Source organism: Oncorhynchus mykiss, chromosome 7 (assembly GCF_013265735.2).
Source record: "Oncorhynchus mykiss isolate Arlee chromosome 7, USDA_OmykA_1.1, whole genome shotgun sequence".
In the NCBI taxonomy this organism is placed as follows: domain Eukaryota; kingdom Metazoa; phylum Chordata; class Actinopteri; order Salmoniformes; family Salmonidae; genus Oncorhynchus; species Oncorhynchus mykiss.
Window position 1 is genome coordinate 75,712,631 of NC_048571.1, and position 19,720 is coordinate 75,732,350.

The 19,720-nt window shown below is 40.1% G+C and overlaps 1 long non-coding RNA gene across 1 annotated transcript; it reads left to right on the top strand.

The window, feature by feature from the left end:
• The first annotated feature begins 1,416 nt into the window (after nucleotides 1-1,416).
• LOC110528496 lies at nucleotides 1,417-7,077 on the top strand. The gene is made up of 5 exons (XR_002474266.2): nucleotides 1,417-1,620; nucleotides 4,476-4,582; nucleotides 4,700-4,910; nucleotides 5,027-5,244; nucleotides 5,852-7,077. It is a non-coding gene; the product is annotated as an uncharacterized LOC110528496 (long non-coding RNA).
• Nucleotides 7,078-19,720: the final 12,643 nt, after the last annotated feature.

Below are 19,720 nucleotides of genomic sequence, written 5' to 3' on the forward strand. Positions count from 1 at the left end.
CTGTCGAATTGACAGAGGCATTAAGAGGAACATAAATTAGGTTACTTACATTGTGACTGACAACACTCCTGGGAAAATGTACAGTGCCTTGCGAAAGTATTCGGCCCCCTTGAACTTTGTGACCTTTTGCCACATTTCAGGCTTCAAACATAAAGATATAAAACTGTATTTTTTTGTGAAGAATCAACAACAAGTGGGACACAATCATGAAGTGGAACGACATTTATTGGATATTTCAAACTTTTTTAACAAATCACAAACTGACTTGGCCATTCTAACACCTGGATATGTTTATTATTGAACCATTCCATTGTAGATTTTGCTTTATGTTTTGGATCATTGTCTTGTTGGAAGACAAATCTCCGTCCCAGTCTCAGGTCTTTTGCAGACTCCATCAGGTTTTCTTCCAGAATGGTCCTGTATTTGGCTCCATCCATCTTCCCATCAATTTTAACCATCTTCCCTGTCCCTGCTGAAGAAAAGCAGGCCCAAACCATGATGCTGCCACCACCATGTTTGACAGTGGGGATGGTGTGAGCTGTGTTGCTTTTACGCCAAACATAACGTTTTGCATTGTTGCCAAAAAGTTCAATTTTGGTTTCATCTGACCAGAGCACCTTCTTCCACATGTTTGGTGTGTCTCCCAGGTGGCTTGTGGCAAACTTTAAACGACACTTTTTATGGATATCTTTAAGAAATGGCTTTCTTCTTGCCACTCTTCCATAAAGGCCAGATTTGTGCAATATACGACTGATTGTTGTCCTATGGCCTCTCTCATCTTTTTAAGTGGGAGAACTTGCACAATTGGTGGCTGACTAAATACTTTTTTGCCCCACTGTATATGTTGTGATGGCAGCTGCAGAGAAGTACTTGGGTGTACGAGATTTTACTGCAGAAGAGGTAAGAAGTGTTGAAGAAAGAGTCCAGCCCCTCCCAGGCAGTCAGCCAGATGTATTATCAGTTAGGGTTAAAGTAATGGAATGTTTTTATTGTTATGGAATAGTGGTTGTTAGGGGAAATGTACGGAGTAGAAAGTACATCATTTTCTTTAGGAATGTAGTGGAGTAAAAATAAAAGTTGTCAAAAATATAAATAGTAATGTAAAGTGCAGATGCCCCTAAAAAACACTCAAGTAGTACTTTCAACTATTTTTACTTTAAGTACTTTACACCACTGTATTTTTGTGTCACAAAATGTAACATGGTCCTGTGTTGGTAGATTATGGCACTTGCAACGCCAGGGTTGTGGGTTTGATTCCCACGGTGGACCAGTATGAATACATGAAAATATATGAACTCACTACTGTTAAGTTGCTCTGGATAAGAGCGTCTGCTAAATGACTAAAATGTAAATGTGATCTCCCGCACAGTAGGTGGCGGCATGCACAAACAAAATGTGTAAGCGTAAGTAAGTATACTGCTTCCTTCAGAGGTCATTACAGAATATCGTGAAAGGGTGGGATTTCTTAAAGAAAATCGCTTCCAAACATTCTCTCCAATAAGATGATTTATCCCATACTCTTGTAGAGTAGCCACATCTTCTGTATAGACTGTCTGAAGGAATTATGGAGACAAAAAGGTTCCTCGGGAATGTCCCGTTTGCAGTAGAAGATCCTCAAAGGTAGAACCTCCTTAACCTGGTTTTAAAGAAGTTGTGTGTGGGCTTCTCAGATGAGAGGGTCTGAGGTGCTCTGCGGTCTGCATGGCGAGAAACTCAAACCTTTCTGTTGGTATGATAAACAGCCAGTGTGTTTGGTGTGTCATACTTTTAAAAAACATCAACATGCAAACCACAAGTTCTGTCCCATCAATGAAGCTGCACAGAATTATAAAGTAGGGGAAGCTACTCTGAAAATATACTGTAGTTTACCAAAGCTAACAATTACCTAACACTGGAAAAAGTTAAGCTACATTGAATGCTAAATAAAGTAATGTTTGAAAAAGTATTTCACTACTTCGTGAAATATGTAAATGTCATAGACTAAATTGCAACAACAGATCACTGGAGTCAGATATTAGTTAGCCTAATAAGTGTAGAAAGTCATTGTACCATCATTCTAAGCCGCTGTGAAATATATTTTCAATAAGTAACATTAAGGGTTAATCAACAAGAGGTTATGCGTTCTATGCAAAATAATGAACAACGTGGAAGGTGTCCCACCACGCGCCAGCGGAGTGTAACTAACCTTCCACGGAGTTGCATTATTTCCCAGAGAACGGAGTTGCATTATTTCCCAGAGAACGCAGAGCCACGAATTTATTATCCCTTTCATACAATGGCTGTAATTTAACACATTCAACGTCCAGTGAAGTAGCTAGAAAGTTTACGAGATACACAGTAGTTGCCTTGGTAAACAAACAGACAAACAATCAGACTCGCTAGTTTAGATAACCAAACCATCAGTCCCAGCTTGCTGTTATGAAAGCAATTTGACGTTTGCTTTCAAAAGCAGCTCAAACATATAACATGTAAGAATGAACTATAGTTATTGAATTATACCGTTTAAATATGCACGCTCTATACTGCCAATCAGAAACGAGTATTCAACAATGCCATGGTATAACCAAAAATTTTAGTAAAAGACGCAAAAACGAAACTTAAGGCCAGCCACCGCACCTGAGGGTATTTGTCCCCCATAATCATATCGCAATCAAGTTTTACCAGTTGAATGTAGACACAAATTTGATAGTTTTTGTATTAAAATTTCTCTGAAATATTGTCAAATCAAAATAAAATGTTATTAGTCACATGCACCAAATACAACAGGTGTAGGCCTTACAGTGAAATGCTTACTTACAGCCCCAAACCAACAATGCAGTTTTAAAAAAGACGGATAAGAATAAGAAATACAAGTAAAAAGTAATTAAAGAGCATATTGTATTAAAATATGCACATGTGGTGATATCAGATTAAATATGCACATGTGGTGATATCAGATTAAATATGCACATGTGGTGATATCAGATTAAATATGCACATGTGGTGATATCAGATTAAATATGCACATGTGGTGATATCAGATTAAATATGCACATGTGGTGATATCAGATTAAATATGCACATGTGGTGATGTCAGATTAAATATGCATATGTGGTGATATCAGATTAAATATGCACATGTGGTGATGTCAGATTAAATATGCACATGTGGTGATATCAGATTAAATATGCACATGTGGTGATATCAGATTAAATATGCACATGTGGTGATATCAGATTAAATATGCACATGTGGTGATATCAGATTAAATATGCACATGTGGTGATATCAGATTAAATATGCACATGTGGTGATATCAGATTAAATATGCACATGTGGTGATATCAGATTAAATATGAACATGTGGTGATGTCAGATTAAATATGCACATGTGGTGATATCAGATTAAATATGCACATGTGGTGATATCAGATTAAATATGCACATGTGGTGATATCAGATTAAATATGCACATGTGGTGATATCAGATTAAATATGCACATGTGGTGATATCAGATTAAATATGCACATGTGGTGATATCAGATTAAATATGCACATGTGGTGATATCAGATTAAATATGCACATGTGGTGATATCAGATTAAATATGCACATGTGGTGATATCAGATTAAATATGCACATGTGGTGATATCAGATTAAATATGCACATGCAGTATTTGCATTTTAGCAAATCCCTTTTTCTGGACACTGGATGAAGTCAGACAAAATAATATTGTTTCATTTTGTTAAGACACTTCAGGACCAGACTTGTCCAGAACAGATTGTGGATGAATACTGTTTTCAGCTTTCAATCTGTAAAATACTAAAGACATATGTCAAATTGTTTAAAATAAAATCTGATTTAAAATAAATTGGGCAAGTCTGGAGAATATATGCAAGGATAAATAAACCAAATTTGACATTTTTATGTTTACTTTTTGAACATACTAATATTAATGGGCCAAAATACCAACAAATCTCAGAATTGATAGGTAGATGCAAAAATGTAATTTCAGCCAGAACGAGAAGGATAGAAATAGCACACATAGAACAGAGCTACTGCTACTTAGACTTGCTTTCAATGAGAATGACAGATGTATACATTGTTTCACACACAGTGTTTCAAGTGAGAGAATAAGATAGGTCTGATGTCGAAAAAGAAAGGGAATTCTTGCCTACTTCACCCATATTACATTTTAGCAAAAAAAAAGTAGTGTCGTTCTTTAGTAGTTAGATACACCACTAAGTAATGAACTACTGAAAACACTACCAAGATTTGAATTTAGTTAAACTACCACGAAGCTACTGCAAAACGTAATTCAATTTACTAGTTGAATTACCTGTAGTTCACTACTCACAAACACTATAAGACAATACATTTATGACTACAACCTCTATCTGCTGAGGTTTGGACATTTTATACCAGCATATTTATATAAAGTAATAAAAACCCAAATAGACTTTCTTCAAAGTAGTGTCCATTTTTCATTCCAGGCGGAACTCACAACTCCATTGAAGCCCTGTACCATCATTCTAAGGTGCTGTGAAAGTTGAAGGTCTTTAAAGAAGTAAAACTAACCTGTGATGAAACATAAATTAAGGTGAGTTTGCTGAATAATGCTGTTCAATACAACTGCGCAGAAGTGAGTTTGTGTACTGAATGTAAGAATGGTAGTTATATTCAAGTATATTTGACATATTTCTCTCACGGCCTCCAGCTACAGGCCCAGGACACAGAGGCAGATTGAGAAGGAGTTTGAGAAGCTTCACCAGTTACTTTGAGAGGACAAGGCAGCCAGACAGCCCTACTCTGAAGAAGGAAGAGAAGAACAGTGAGATGATTGAGGAGATGAGCGGAGGGATATCATCACTTTCAGACACAGAGCCGTAGAGAAGGAGCTGAAAGCAGAAGACGTCTCATTCCTGCATGTAAGAACCAATAACTTGTTGATATTATTTGAGATACATTTATTGATGAACTAATTTGATATCATGTATTGCACTGTTTACATGTATTATTAATTTGGTATTTTGTTATTCTGCAGAACTATAAGGCCACAGTGAAAAGGTAAGTGATCTGCCTCTTGTCTCTCTTCTCTGTGGTTCTTAACAAAGTTATGCCAACCCCACAGTACAACTGATGGTGCACACTGCCGAATCCAGAGAAGGTTTCAGAACCACTGATCCATGTGGCCAAGCATCTTGGCAACCTGCATAGATCCTGTGTGAAGATGCAGGAAATTGTTAGAGGTTTTTCAATATAGTGAGTATGATTATGTTACAATGAACACATTTATTTACTAACTGAAGTGAATACATAATGCCCCTTTTTTTAAAGTATGCAATTGTGAGACGCTGCTTGGTCCTGGACTAAGACGAAAAATGTGTTGCGTGAAAGCGCCCTCTAGAGTCTAGGCCTGAATCAATTACATACAATGCAGTGCTTCAATTACTGAAAAATACATGTTTAAAAAAGTATTTAGATCACAGGCGGTTGGTGGCACTTTAATTGGGGAGGACAGGCTCGTGGTAATGGTTGGAACGGAATGAGTGGGATGTTATCAAAAACCTCAAACACATGGTTTCCTTTTGTTTGATGCCATTTCATTCGCTTCGTTCTAGTCATTATTGTGAGCCATCCTTCTCTCAGCAGCATCCACTGATCTAGATATAGTGATTTGAGAATATTGGAATGTATTTGGAAACAGGAAAGTCTTTGACAACACTTTCAAAAACCTTTTGGTAGAGTTTTACAAGTAGACATTCCAATACTTCAAATAGGGTAGTTGTTTTGAGCTATGTTTTTGAAAAAACTCAAATACATAAATCATGTATTTGAACCCAGGTCTGACAGTCTACTTTCTGTCTAGCTTCTGTGACTCTGAACCCCAAGACTGCTCACCCAAGTCTCATCCTGTCTAAGGATTTGACCAGTGTGAGATTCGGTGTGGCTCAAAAGCTTCCTGACATCACAGAGAGGTTTGATCGTGCATTTGTCCTGGATTGTGAGGGCTTTAACTCAGGGACACACTTCTGGGATGTTGAGGTTGGGGAAAACGCATGGGCTCTGGGTGTGATCACAGAATCTGCACAGCGTATACGCAGTGGATTATAATTCTGAAGGTGAATAGTCAGCAGAATCCCCACCAAAGCCAACCATTCCCCTCACAGTGAGACAGACACCCCAGAGGATCAGAGTGAAGCTGGACTGGGACAGAGGAGAGCTGTCATTCTCTGATCCTAAGAATAAAACACAACTACACACAATCACACAAACTTTTAATGAGACAGTCTTTCCTTGCTTTTGTAACTTCTCTAAACGGAAGCCTCTAAAGATCGTGCCATGACAATGGAAAAATAGTTAGAGCTGATAGTTTCTTACTATACAATGTTGAATCAACCACCTAGCTACTGCTTGAAAACAAGTTAAGATATTATAGTGACTTGATCGATTTGAACGTAACATTCAAAAACACCTAGTACTCTGCCCTATACCTTAAAGACATAGTCATTGAACACTAGTCACTTTAATTATGCTTACCTACTGTTTTACCCACTTCATATGTATATACTGTATTCTAGTTAAGGCTCATCCTATATAACTACTGCTGTACACACCTTTTCTATTCATATACTGACTATACATACCATTATTTTTTATATATATGTATTCCGGACTCTGATATTGCTTAATTTTTTGGGGGGCGGGATTTGTGTTTATTGCTAGGTATTACTGCACTGTTGGAGCTAGAAACATAAGCATTTCGCTGCACCTGCGATAACATCTGCAAAATATGTGTATGCCACCAATAACATTTGATTTAGTCTAAGCTTAGTGGAGTATAAACCTGTTATGTATTTTTCGTAGATATGTTTGATTTGTTAATCATTAGCTCTTATTGTCTTAAGAATACAGTTATGTACATGACTACTGATCAATTACATATAAATACAAAGCCATACTGTAACTGTCATTCCTTATTCTATGATTAAAGCAAATACATGCTATTGTTTTTTGTTTCTATCTGTAAGTGTGGAACAGCTTACATGTAGCACAGTAAAAGCTGATCATGTCTTACCATAATGTTACACCAAACTACTATCCTAACCCACTGGTAATCCCATTATTTCATCTTCTCACACTAGTATAGCATACTTTTTGACAGCTGGAGCAAGCACAGAAAGTTTCTTCAGAAATGCCCATAAAATGTCAATTTTATGTAGTAGAGGGGGTTACGGTCACGGGCCAGGGTCAGGCAATGGTCACCAATAATGCTCAACCAGCGAGGGATATTCAGGAAATAAAGCATCTTTGGCTGAACCTAACTGCATTGAATTCAAGGACTTTCCACTGGAGGATTTTCTATTTCCAAACATAGTGTGTGTTCATGTTTGTTTGTGTGACTAGTGATAGGTCATCAAAATACTTTACATGTGACTTACTTTTTATGACAGTGAATTCATGCCAGCTGTCTTGGGTAAAGTCCCTCACACTGTAGCATTCAGCTTGCATCAGTTATAGGTGTAGTTTACCAGGGCCCGGTTTCCCAAAATCATATTACAGTGATTGAGATGATTTTAGGATCCTGTGGTTGTAATGATGAACTTAGCCTTTAAGATGACTTTGGGAAACCGGGTCCTGACATTGGATACGATATAGGACTCAAAGTTAATCTAACATTTTCTACCATTACAAGATAGCAACTCTGAAGAGCAGGAGAAAACTGCATCAATTCTGAGACTTGAAAGCACATATGACTAAACAAGACAAGTATACTGCTCCTTTCAGACAATCAGCATTATAGAGGAGGAGCTGAAACCAGAATATATCTCATTATTACATCATAGAGGAGGAGCTGAAACCACAATATACAGTGCCTTGCGAAAGTATTCGGCCCCCTTGAACTTTGCGACCTTTTGCCACATTTCAGGCTTCAAACATAAAGATATAAAACTTTATTTTCTTGTGAAGAATCAACAACAAGTGGGACACAATCATGAAGTGGAACGACATTTATTGGATATTTCAAACTTTTTTAACAAATCAAAAACTGAAAAATTGGGCGTGCAAAATTATTCAGCCCCTTTACTTTCAGTGCAGCAAACTCTCTCCAGAAGTTCAGTGAGGATCTCTGAATGATCCAATGTTGACCTAAATGACTAATGATGATAAATACAATCCACCTGTGTGTAATCAAGTCTCCGTATAAATGCACCTGCACTGTGATAGTCTCAGAGGTCCGTTAAAAGCGCAGAGAGCATCATGAAGAACAAGGAACACACCAGGCAGGTCCGAGATACTGTTGTGTAGTTTAAAGCCGGATTTGGATACAAAAAGATTTCCCAAGCTTTAAACATCCCAAGGAGCACTGTGCAAGCGATAATATTGAAATGGAAGGAGTATCAGACCACTGCAAATCTACCAAGACCTGGCCGTCCCTCTAAACTTTCAGCTCATAGAAGGAGAAGACTGATCAGAGATGCAGCCAAGAGACCCATGATCACTCTGGATGAACTGCAGAGATCTACAGCTGAGGTGGGAGACTCTGTCCATAGGACAACAATCAGTCGTATATTGCACAAATCTGGCCTTTATGGAAGAGTGGCAAGAAGAAAGCCATTTCTTAAAGATATCCATAAAAAGTGTTGTTTAAAGTTTGCCACAAGCCACCTGGGAGACACACCAAACATGTGGAAGAAGGTGCTCTGGTCAGATGAAACCAAAATTGAACTTTTTGGCAACAATGCAAAACGTTATGTTTGGCGTAAAAGCAACACAGCTGAACACACCATCCCCACTGTCAAACATGGTGGTGGCAGCATCATGGTTTGGGCCTGCTTTTGTTCAGCAGGGACAGGGAAGATGGTTAAAATTGATGGGAAGATGGATGGAGCCAAATACAGGACCATTCTGGAAGAAAACCTGATGGAGTCTGCAAAAGACCTGAGACTGGGACGGAGATTTGTCTTCCAACAAGACAATGATCCAAAACATAAAGCAAAATCTACAATGGAATGGTTAAAAAATAAACATATCCAGGTGTTAGAATGGCCAAGTCAAAGTCCAGACCTGAATCCAATCAAGAATCTGTGGAAAGAACTGAAAACTGCTGTTCACAAATGCTCTCCATCCAACCTCACTGAGCTCGAGCTGTTTTGCAAGGAGGAATGGGAAAAAATGTCAGTCTCTCGATGTGAAAAACTGATAGAGACATACCCCAAGCGACTTACAGCTGTAATCGCAGCAAAAGGTGGCGCTACAAAGTATTAACTTAAGGGGGCTGAATAATTTTGCACGCCCAATTTTTCAGTTTTTGATTTGTTAAAAAAGTTTGAAATATCCAATAAATGTCGTTCCACGTCATGATTATATCCCACTTGTTGTTGATTCTTCACAAAAAATACAGTTTTATATCTTTATGTTTGAAGCCTGAAATGTGGCAAAAGGTCGCAAAGTTCAAGGGGGCCGAATACTTTCGCAAGGCACTGTATCTCATTATTAAATCATAGAGGAGCTGAAACCACAATATATCTTATTATTACATCATAGAGGAGGAGCTGAAACCAGAATATATCTCATTATTACATCATAGAGGAGGAGCTGAAACCAGAATATATCTCATTATTACATCATAGAGGAGGAGCTGAAACCAGAATATATCTCATTATTACATCATAGAGGAGGAGCTGAAACCAGAATATATATCATTATTACATCATAGAGGAGCTGAAACCAGAATATATCTCATTATTACATCATAGAGGAGGAGCTGAAACCAGAATATATCTCATTATTACATCATAGAGGAGGAGCTGAAACCAGAATATATCTCATTATTACATCATAGAGGAGGAGCTGAAACCAGAATATATCTCATTATTACATCATAGAGGAGCTGAAACCAGAATATATCTCATTATTACATCATAGAGGAGGAGCTGAAACCAGAATATATCTCATTATTACATCATAGAGGAGGAGCTGAAACCACAATATATCTCATTACTACAGGTAAGAACCAACAGCTCTGTGACAACAATACATTATTTGAGATACATTTACTGATGAACTGATTTCACCTCATGTGATTTATTATTGGTCTTCAGTGAAAAGGCCACAGTGAAAAGGTAAGCGTCTGGTCTCCCTCTCTTCTTGCTGGTTCTTAACCTAGGGTGCTAAGATTATTCTTAACCCAACCCCACAGTAGAACTGACTCCTGAATATTCTTCCAGCGCACACTGTCGGATCCAGAAGGTTTCAGGAGCACTGATCCATGTGGCCAAGCACCTTGACAACCTGCACATATTTTGTGGGAAGATGCAGGAAATTGGTTAAATGTTTGCTGATTAAGCAAGCAGCATACCACCCTTCATACCACTGCTAGCTTGCTTCTGAGGCTAAGCAGGGTTGATCCTGGTCGGTCCCTAGATGGGAGACCAGATGCTGCTGGCAGTGGTGTTGGAGGGCCAGAAGGAGGCACTCTTTCCTCAGGTCTAAAATATCCCAATACCACTGCTGTCCAAAAAAACATTGCTACATGTCTGAAGTTTGCAAAAGTGCACCTGGATGTTCCACAGTGCTACTGGTAAAATAATGAACTACAGTTGAGTTGTTTGGAAGGAACACACAACACTATGTGTGAAGAAAAAAAGGCACACCAACATCAAAACTTCATCCCAACTGTAAAGTATGGTGGATGGAGCATCATGGTTTGGGGCTGCTTTGCTGCCTCAGGGCCTGAACAGCTTGAAATCATTGATGTAAAAATGAATTCCCAAGTTTATCAAGACATTTTGCAGGAGAATGTAAGGTTATCTGTCTGCAAATTGAAGCTCAACAGAAGTTGGGTGATGCAACAGGACAATGACCCAAAACACTGAAGTAAATCAACAATAGAATGGCTTCAACAGAAAACTATTGGCCCAGTCAGAGTCCTGAGTCCAAAGTCCAGCATTAAAAATGAAAAGCTGAAATTAGTCAATAAGTAATCAACCCCTTTATTATCTCAAGCCTAAATAAGTTCAGGAGTAAAAATGTGTTTAACAAGTCACATAATAAGTTGTATGGACTCACTCTGTGTGCAATAATAGTGTCTAATATGATTTTTGAATGACTACCTCATCTCTGTACCCCGCACATACAATTATCTTTAAGGTCCCTCAGTCGACCAAGGAGACACAGATTCAATCACAAAGATTAGGGAGGTTTTCCAATGCAGGAAGGTCACTTATTCGTAGAAAGGAAAAATATGAAAAGCAAACATTGAATACCCATTTGTAAAGTTATGAATTGCACTTTGGATGGTGTATCAATACAAAGATACAGGCGTCCTAACTCGGTTGCCGGAGAGAAAGGAAATTGCTCAGGGATTTCACAATGAGGCCAATGGTGACTTTAAAACAGTTACCGAGTTTAATGGCTCTGATAGTTTTCTCCTGAGGATGGATCAACAACATTGTACTTACTTCACAATTCTAATCTAATTGACAGAGTGGTGAAGACAGGGTTAAGGTGGCGAAGACAGGGTTAATCGAGCCATCCAACAGCCCTTAGTAGTCATTGTCAAGAAGAAGGACAGCTCATGGCGCTTCTTGGCGGACTACAGACAGCTGACCTATGTGGGGCAATGTGATTCAGTTCCCTCGACCTCCGCAGTAGTTATTGGCAATTGGAGCTTGCCCCTGAAGCCAGGCCGAACACCACCTTTTCGATTGGACAAGGACTGTGGCAGTTCACCATGATGCCCTTCGGGCTCTGCAACGCTCTGCCAACCTTAGAGCGTCTTATGGAGCAACTGCTGGCTACAATCCCCCGCAACAAGTGTGTGGTCTACCTGGACAACCTCCTTGTTCATGCAGTAGACTTCCATGGATCTCTGGTGAAGGTTCTACTTGCTATTTGGCAGGTAGGACTCAAGCTCCACCTCAAGAAGTGTCACCTACTGCAGTGGGCGGTCAAGTTCCAAGACTATGTTGTCGGGGGACTGGCCAACCCCCAAGGACCTCTCTAAGTAGAGAAGGTTCTACTCGTTGGCCTAGTTTCTTATTACGGGTGGTGGCCTTTTACAGTCAGAGCCACAACTGTGCTGAGCGCAACTACTGTATCACCTGGCGAGAGTTGTTGGCTGTGGTCGATGCACTCCATAATTTCTGACCCTGGCTTGTCGTCTCCACACAAATGCTGATGCGTTGTGTAGCCGGCCATGAGACGAGGAAGACTGCAAGCACTGCCCACGCTTGGAACAAAAGGAGAGTCTCCTGTCCACAGTGGCGGAAATTCAGGCGGCAGACAGGATCTCAGCACCGGAATGACAAAGACCTGAAGAGGTAGCAGGAGGTGACCCGACGTTGGAAACTGTTCGGTACTGGTTGGAGACCGGCCAGCAACCTGCCTGGAACATTCTCACCCCTGTGCCCCAAAGCCAAGGCCTACTACTCCCAGTGGGACAACCTTTCCATTCACAATGGGGTGCTGTTTTGAAGATGGAGGGAACCAACACAAAGCTCGGTGTGCAGCGGCTGGTGCCTCGTTCCATGTGTGCCCATGGAACGAGCTGTCCATGGGTCGGTGGGGGCAGACCACCAGGGTACCACAACCAATGCCAACAAGCTGGTGGAAGAACTCTAGAGTGATCAGGGGAGAAATGTTGATGCTAAGGTGTTCAACAAAGTCATTGAGAAGCTGGGTGCGTGCAATAAAAGGACCACCCCCCTGCATCCCCCAAAGCAATGGGCTCATCGAACGGGTTAGTCAGACTTTGATGATACAGCTGGCCACTCTCACCTCTAACCACCAGAAGGACTGGGACTGACATCTGCCAGTGGGCTTGTGGGCCTATCGGTCAGCAGTGCAGGAGTTCACAGTCTGCACCCCAGCAGCACTGATATTTGGCAGAGAACTATGCACTCCAGTGGACTGGTCCTTTGGAAGACCTCCAGAGCCCGAGGTTCCTGGAGCCGCAGGCTTGGAGTACCTCCACCACTTTCAGCAACACCTGGACACAACCCACGACTTTGCACGGCATCGCTTGATGGAAGCAGGGGTAAAGAAGAGGGCACATTACACCCGCTGTCAAGGTCAGCCTTTCCAGCCTGGCCAAGAAGTGTGGGTGAACAGCGCCCGGTGCAAGCATGGTCTGAGGCCGAAACTAACGAGTCACTGGGAAGGCCCATGAATGGTTATTGAACGACTTTCTGACGTGATGTACCGCATCCAGCTTCGGATTCGTGGACGAGTTTTGGTCCTCCATCAAGATCAGCTGGCACCTTAACAACCTCGTATACCTTGTGAAGTGGAAAGCAAGGATGATGTGGTGGTTACTCCTCCTCACAGCCCTGGACCATCGGACAATGCCACCAGGGCACCACTGATGCAGGCTCACATCTCGAGGTCAGGATTGCACCCCTTCAAGGCAATCAAGCCGCCGATTACCCCCGTCCAGGTTTCAGGACTTTGTGAAGGATTTCGGGGTTGTCGGTGACAACTGACCCCTCAGGAGGGGGCTATGTAGCGGCAGCAGCCTATTAGAGGATCTGGAGGTGTTGAGGCGAGGTTGGAGGTGTGGCCTTAGGTTAGCTTTGTTGTGAAAACCGTGGCTGAAAGTGTCATGTTAGTTCATCTATTTTGTTGTAAATGTCAAGCTTGTACACTTCCAGTTCTGCATTCTTAATTAATAAGACTGACATAATTGCATGTGACACCAAAGCACCTACGAGTGTTCCATTGTTAAGACAGTCACAATTTTGTTATAATATGGTTTTGTTTAGTAGTCAGAACAATATGAGTTTGATTTAAATGTCTACATGCCTTGCAAGAACAATGATTTCCTTGACATCTGAAATCTGGTTACCTGATGGGATTTTGATATATGCACAACATTGCCAATCAAAATAAACATTCTACCACAGAGACCATGTTATTTTGGGGTAGCCTATTTGATTTTGAGTTCAGACATATAAAGTGTGTATGTGAAAACTTTGCATACTTTCAGTTTTTTCGAACTCACTTCACTCGTGCATGAGTATAAAGAGAGGCCTGAGCTGCGGGCACATGCGCAGATACACAAATACACTGCTTGTAGTTGACATAGCTTCTCAACTCAATCGCAGAATGTGACGATAGAACTGAAGCAAATCGTACAATCTGTCCAGGTTGATTTTAATTTGGTAACTTCGCACAGTATGACGTTATCATCGTAAAAGACTGAATCCGACATACAGTCTGCAAATACTGAGGGGTAGTACATAGCTAGATGTACCCAGGCTTTTCTGAAATTAGCTAGCTTCACATTCCAGCTCAGACTTCATTCGATCTACCATGGTTGATATTGCTTGTCCACATGCTGCTAAATCTAGCAGGTTTGCAACTGCACGTGCATGTGGCTAGTCGAAGGCCGAACTCTTCATTGAGGCAATGTTGAAACATCAATCCACTGGCAAGTCAGTGCGACATTTTCATTTTTGCCAAAATAAACATGAAATAAAAGTTATCTTGCAAATTCAGCAGACTATGACGTGAAATAGGCTTGTTGATTGATGTGCCGCACATTACGCCCTATCGTTAAGGCCGTCTTTGATGTGTTTTGGTGGGCTTATCAATATACACAGCACTTTTTCCACACTCCTATGATAATGTCTTACAATTTTTTTTACTGTGAATGCACTTTCAAATGCATCATGATATTACTAAATGTATGTGATAGGTATTTAAAAATGACTGTTTTTTTTACACACAACAAAAAAAGATTAATAAAATATTTAATCGGTCATCTTCCTCAAATGAAGGGATAGAAAATGCAATCTTTACTAGAGGGAGGGAATCTGTTTGAATTGGTCCTCAACTCACAGCTCAGACTCTTCATTCAGGATAAATGGAGTTAGTAACGAGTTAGCCTGTCCCGCAGCAGGTTCCCACTGGGCAAAAACTAACGTTGAGTCAACGTAGGCAACTGATTGGATTTGCAAAAAGTCATCAACTTATCCTTTTCGTCTTTTAACATGAATCCAACGATTTCACAATGAATTCAAGTTGGTTGACAACTCAACAAAATATAAATCGAAACTAGATGTTGAACTGACGTCTTGTGCCCAGTGGATTACTTCTTAAGCATTCGTTGACAGAAATTTACCAGGCTAAAGGGTGAGCCACATTTGTGGTACTGGTTATCCTGAGCTGAACTCAGAGTTGACCAAAGTTACCTCGCTAACTCCTCAAACCAGGTATGTAGGATACCCCTCTGGTCCATTTTGCTAATATGGAAATGGATAGGTCTACTGATCGTATCATAATTATAATCATTATTAATTCAACAGCTACATTTCAGCAAAAATGCACAAATTACCACAGTGAGGAAAAGAGGTGGCAGGTCATGAGAAAATATAGGTATCTTTTGTTTCACTAGAAACTCAAGTTCAAGTACATTGTAAGGATTTTAAGAAAATATTCTTAGGCTACAGATAAATCTTTCCTATCTCCATCTGCGACTGAAGTGTCTTCACTCCTAAGTTCACTAAAGACATGCAACACCATAAAGGTGGCATTATATTGTGGCTGTGTTAAGGACTTTGATGTTTATAGGGACGATTATGCCTTTTCTCCAAAGTCTATGTGTGTTTACCATTCTGTTTTGAACATAAAAAACATGTGATGATACAATGTCACATTTAAAGACATGCTTTGGAACTTTGGAGACTACTTAGTTATTTTTAAACCTCCTGCTTTGGGCTGGATGTGTCAATGTTAGTGATGTGCACGTATTTGAATATTCAATATCCCAACAGACGTTAGTATCTAAATTCAGTGAGAATTAAAAAATATATTTGAACACTAATGGCTTTTTTCTCAATTAAATGAAAATGTGACATTTTTACATACAAGGATTTACCATGACATTACAAAGTATTAATTTAATAAAACAACAAACGTTTCTATTTAGTTTTTATAACGTGCTTCCCGTAAAAAGGCCGGTAGCTGACTGGTAGCTCTCATGTGTGTAGCTTGTTGTTTATGTTGGCCAAACAAAGCGGCAAACAGGCTCAATGTCTAGCAAGTGGAGTGAGAGATCACTAATGCAATGCAAGATAGAATAAAGTTACAGAATTAAAAGTTAGCGAAATGAGAAGGAGTAGGCTACAACAAGCAACCAACAGGTATGCTGATGTTTTATCTAAATGGGGTTGGGGAGAAAGCGCAGCATGTTGCCTCAATTAGCCTAGCTAGCTTCTCTGGGCTACTCCAGTCAAAACATGCACTGTTATATGGGATTATAAATAACATTGTGGCTGCTACAGGTTAGCTAGTCTTGGCTCTAGCCAAGTTTCTCTCTCTCTACCTCCGATCGCTCCCATCTGATCACACACAGGCCCCTCCACAACTGCAGCAATAGAGCGCCAGCCTCTCTCCGGTGTGCAGCAGTCCTCAGGTTAAAACGTACGTTTTAAAAAAATATATCCAGATATCCAACAAAAATGTATGATACTATTTGAATAGTGAAGTTATTTCAAATGTCCATTCATAATCAATGTGTAGTTCATACATGCATAATATATTAGCAGAATTACTGTTTTACCCCAATTAGCCACATAATCCCTAGTTTGAAAGGGACAGTTTTTCTGGAAGCTGCGCCATTTTCCTTGCATTTTTCCCCACGTGGGCCAGCCCCCTAGCAATTCGAGTTCTATATAATGAGCTATCTGAGTGACAGCTAGCAAGATGCACAAACAGCAGAACGAGAGCAATGATGTGGCGCACATATCGACACATATGTGACGAAGTACCAATTTTGGCTTGTGAGCCGCTATTTTCTGAACTACTGGCTAAAATGTATACAAAAGTACCGGATAATTTATTTTAAGGATGTTTTCCCTGAAAAGACAGATATATCCATATATCATAATGATATTACCTTAGAGAGATACCGAACCTTAGTAAATGTGTCATGTGGTCATGTTTTCGCAGAACAATGCATGTCTACTACATATTGGTGCTTATAGGGGTATACAGATCTTTGATTCATACAGTTCATTAATGTAATATCATTCCCCTCTCCTGAGGTTTTGATAATGTCCAATGCAAGACAGAGATTGTACTGTAGCATCCCAATTTGTATGATTGATAAACCTAGAGATAAGACTCAACATACAAAGCTATAATTCCCAGAGTCAGACCCTAGATTAAAATTACTTTGAAAATAAATTGATGGTACCCTAGATGGGATTTAAAATATTTTTATTTAACCTTAATTTAAACAGGGAGTCACATTGAAATGATGTAAAAAATGTAAAAAAAAAATTCAAGAGAGCACTGTACAAATGACAATAAAAACAGAATATTAAAACATACACGTGTATAAAACAATCAAATTGAGCACAATCAAAAATAACAAAAACATTTAATAAAAGCAATCACATTCAACTACATACACAATCAATAATGTAAACTGCCTAAGTGGCACCAGCACATCTAATAGCAGGGAATTTTTCAGATTATTACACAATTTTGGGGCAAAAGAAAACAAAACAGCATGATTTTAAATGGTTCACAGTGGCACATATGCTTGCAATTCTTTAAAAGCCAGTTTTTTCCCCCACTTTCTGTGAAAAATGTATCTAACTCTCGTAGAAGTTTGAAGTGATCTGGAAGTGATTTCCAGAAACTGACACGATTTATATTTCCATTCACATGTGTCCCAGCATTAGCCCCACCCACTCAACTCTGGCCCACTAGAGCTTATTTCGTCACTCCATGCCACGTTAGGTTACTCCCTGCCAACCTGCTTAACTGCCAACCTGGCTACTGGGTATTTGAGGACACAAAATGGCTGTGCCAGAAAATATGTCTGACTGAGGTGTCATGGAGCCAAATAAATCCCCATTAACAGAAAAGCTTGATCCTGAGCTGGTGCCAGTTTGAAGGCGACACAAGCCTCAGGACAAGGATCAACTCTCCACTCCACACTTTCCAAGGCTTCTAAACTTCAACACTCATAGTTATGAGATAAACCCTAATGTATTAACACTCACTCAATGTCAGATCCAGTATTTCTAAAGTTTAGGATGAGATTAAAAATAATGAATTAATAGATCATTCTAAACATGTTGCCTACCTGTAGGCCTAGCACGTCGCATACGGGCAATTATATCTATGGATGAAGTGATTCCATTTTATGATTTGAATTGACATGATGTCCCATCACTTTAAACCACACAGATGTCGGGCTGAGATTGTGGAATCTAATGGAATTTGTTATGTTGCAGAAAATGGCCTAGGTTCCAGATGCAAGTGAAACCTTTGGTCAGTGGTGCCGAAGCAGCAGGGGGGACATTGAGCCCCCAGCATTGTGCTGATGATCAATGCTATCTGGGGTGCTTGGGACGTGCCTGCCCTTAAAACCCGTACCCAAACCTTAACCCTTTACCTTAACCAAAATCCATACCTAACCCTAACCTTAACCCTTACCTTAATAATTTAACATTTCAACTTCAATGGAGTAGTAATGTCCCTAGGATAGCACGAACCTTGTGCTGATGGCTGGATCGTTCCTGAGATAAGTGGGAAAGTGATGAGGCTGCAATACACTTGATGGGTGTTGGAGAAACACAATATGGCACAAGTAGATTTGAAAGAAGATACCGCTGCATTTGGTCCTCTTTGGAGTACATGGTGCATTAATAAACACACAATATGAAGACACTATCTTATTTGATTAGGTGAATATGTCATCAAAATAGACCCCAGAATAAAAATATTAACCAGTTTGAGTAGGCCATGAACGCTTCAATGTATTACTGTATTGTTACATTGACCTGGCATTTAAATGTAATAACATTTAATTGAAAGACACAATTCCCAACATCCCAAGAATATGTAGCCTATTCCTTAACAAATCATACCTTCTAGTAGCACCTATTCCTCGAAGGGTATGTATGGGCCAATGGGGCCCCTCTCTCGTTTCTTTATGTCGCATTTGCTGTGTTTACACAGTCGACACACCCCAGACCTTCAACCGAACCGTCTCCCCCAATCCTGTCACACACACAACGTGTATGTCACTGACACAATAAATCAATAAACTCTACAATCGATCATGACGATGCAAGTGAACCGAACTGAAACCACCTAAAAATATAAATTGCAGGATGTAACGTCGGATTTGAGTCCTTACCCTCCTTCCGTGGGTATCCTGGTTTGTCCGAAATGAGAGGGAGAGAATATCAAGGTAAACTATAGTTTCAACCATTTACATAACAATCTTGGCATCAAAGCATGTTTCTGGTACTTTAGGCAGCTGACACGACATCCGCAGCACACTGCAGACACACCCCTCTTGCTCTCATGCGCACACGCTTCTGCATACGCACAATGCTGAGTAAGATTAAAATTATAATACAAACACAGAGACAATGAAATGATCGGTGTCATGTATCCATCCCGACACTACTACGCTCAATTCCTAGCCTGTAACGCAATACTTTATTACAATGCTGCCACCTCACAAAACATGTGGCCACATAACAAAGAGTAGTGCATAGCACATATTTGTGGCAGATAATCATATCGTTTCCTTTTCAGTGCATATATTATCATATTGTTACAACGTTATAGTAGGTGCGCTGTAGCAGATCAGTGCTTGCGGTGAAACAATGTTGCTTTAAAGCTCACGCGGTCAAAGTTGTTTACCTCTTCGTTACCTCTGACGTCATGACACACCCCTGTGTTTGGGGGAAGGGGACTAGCTCGC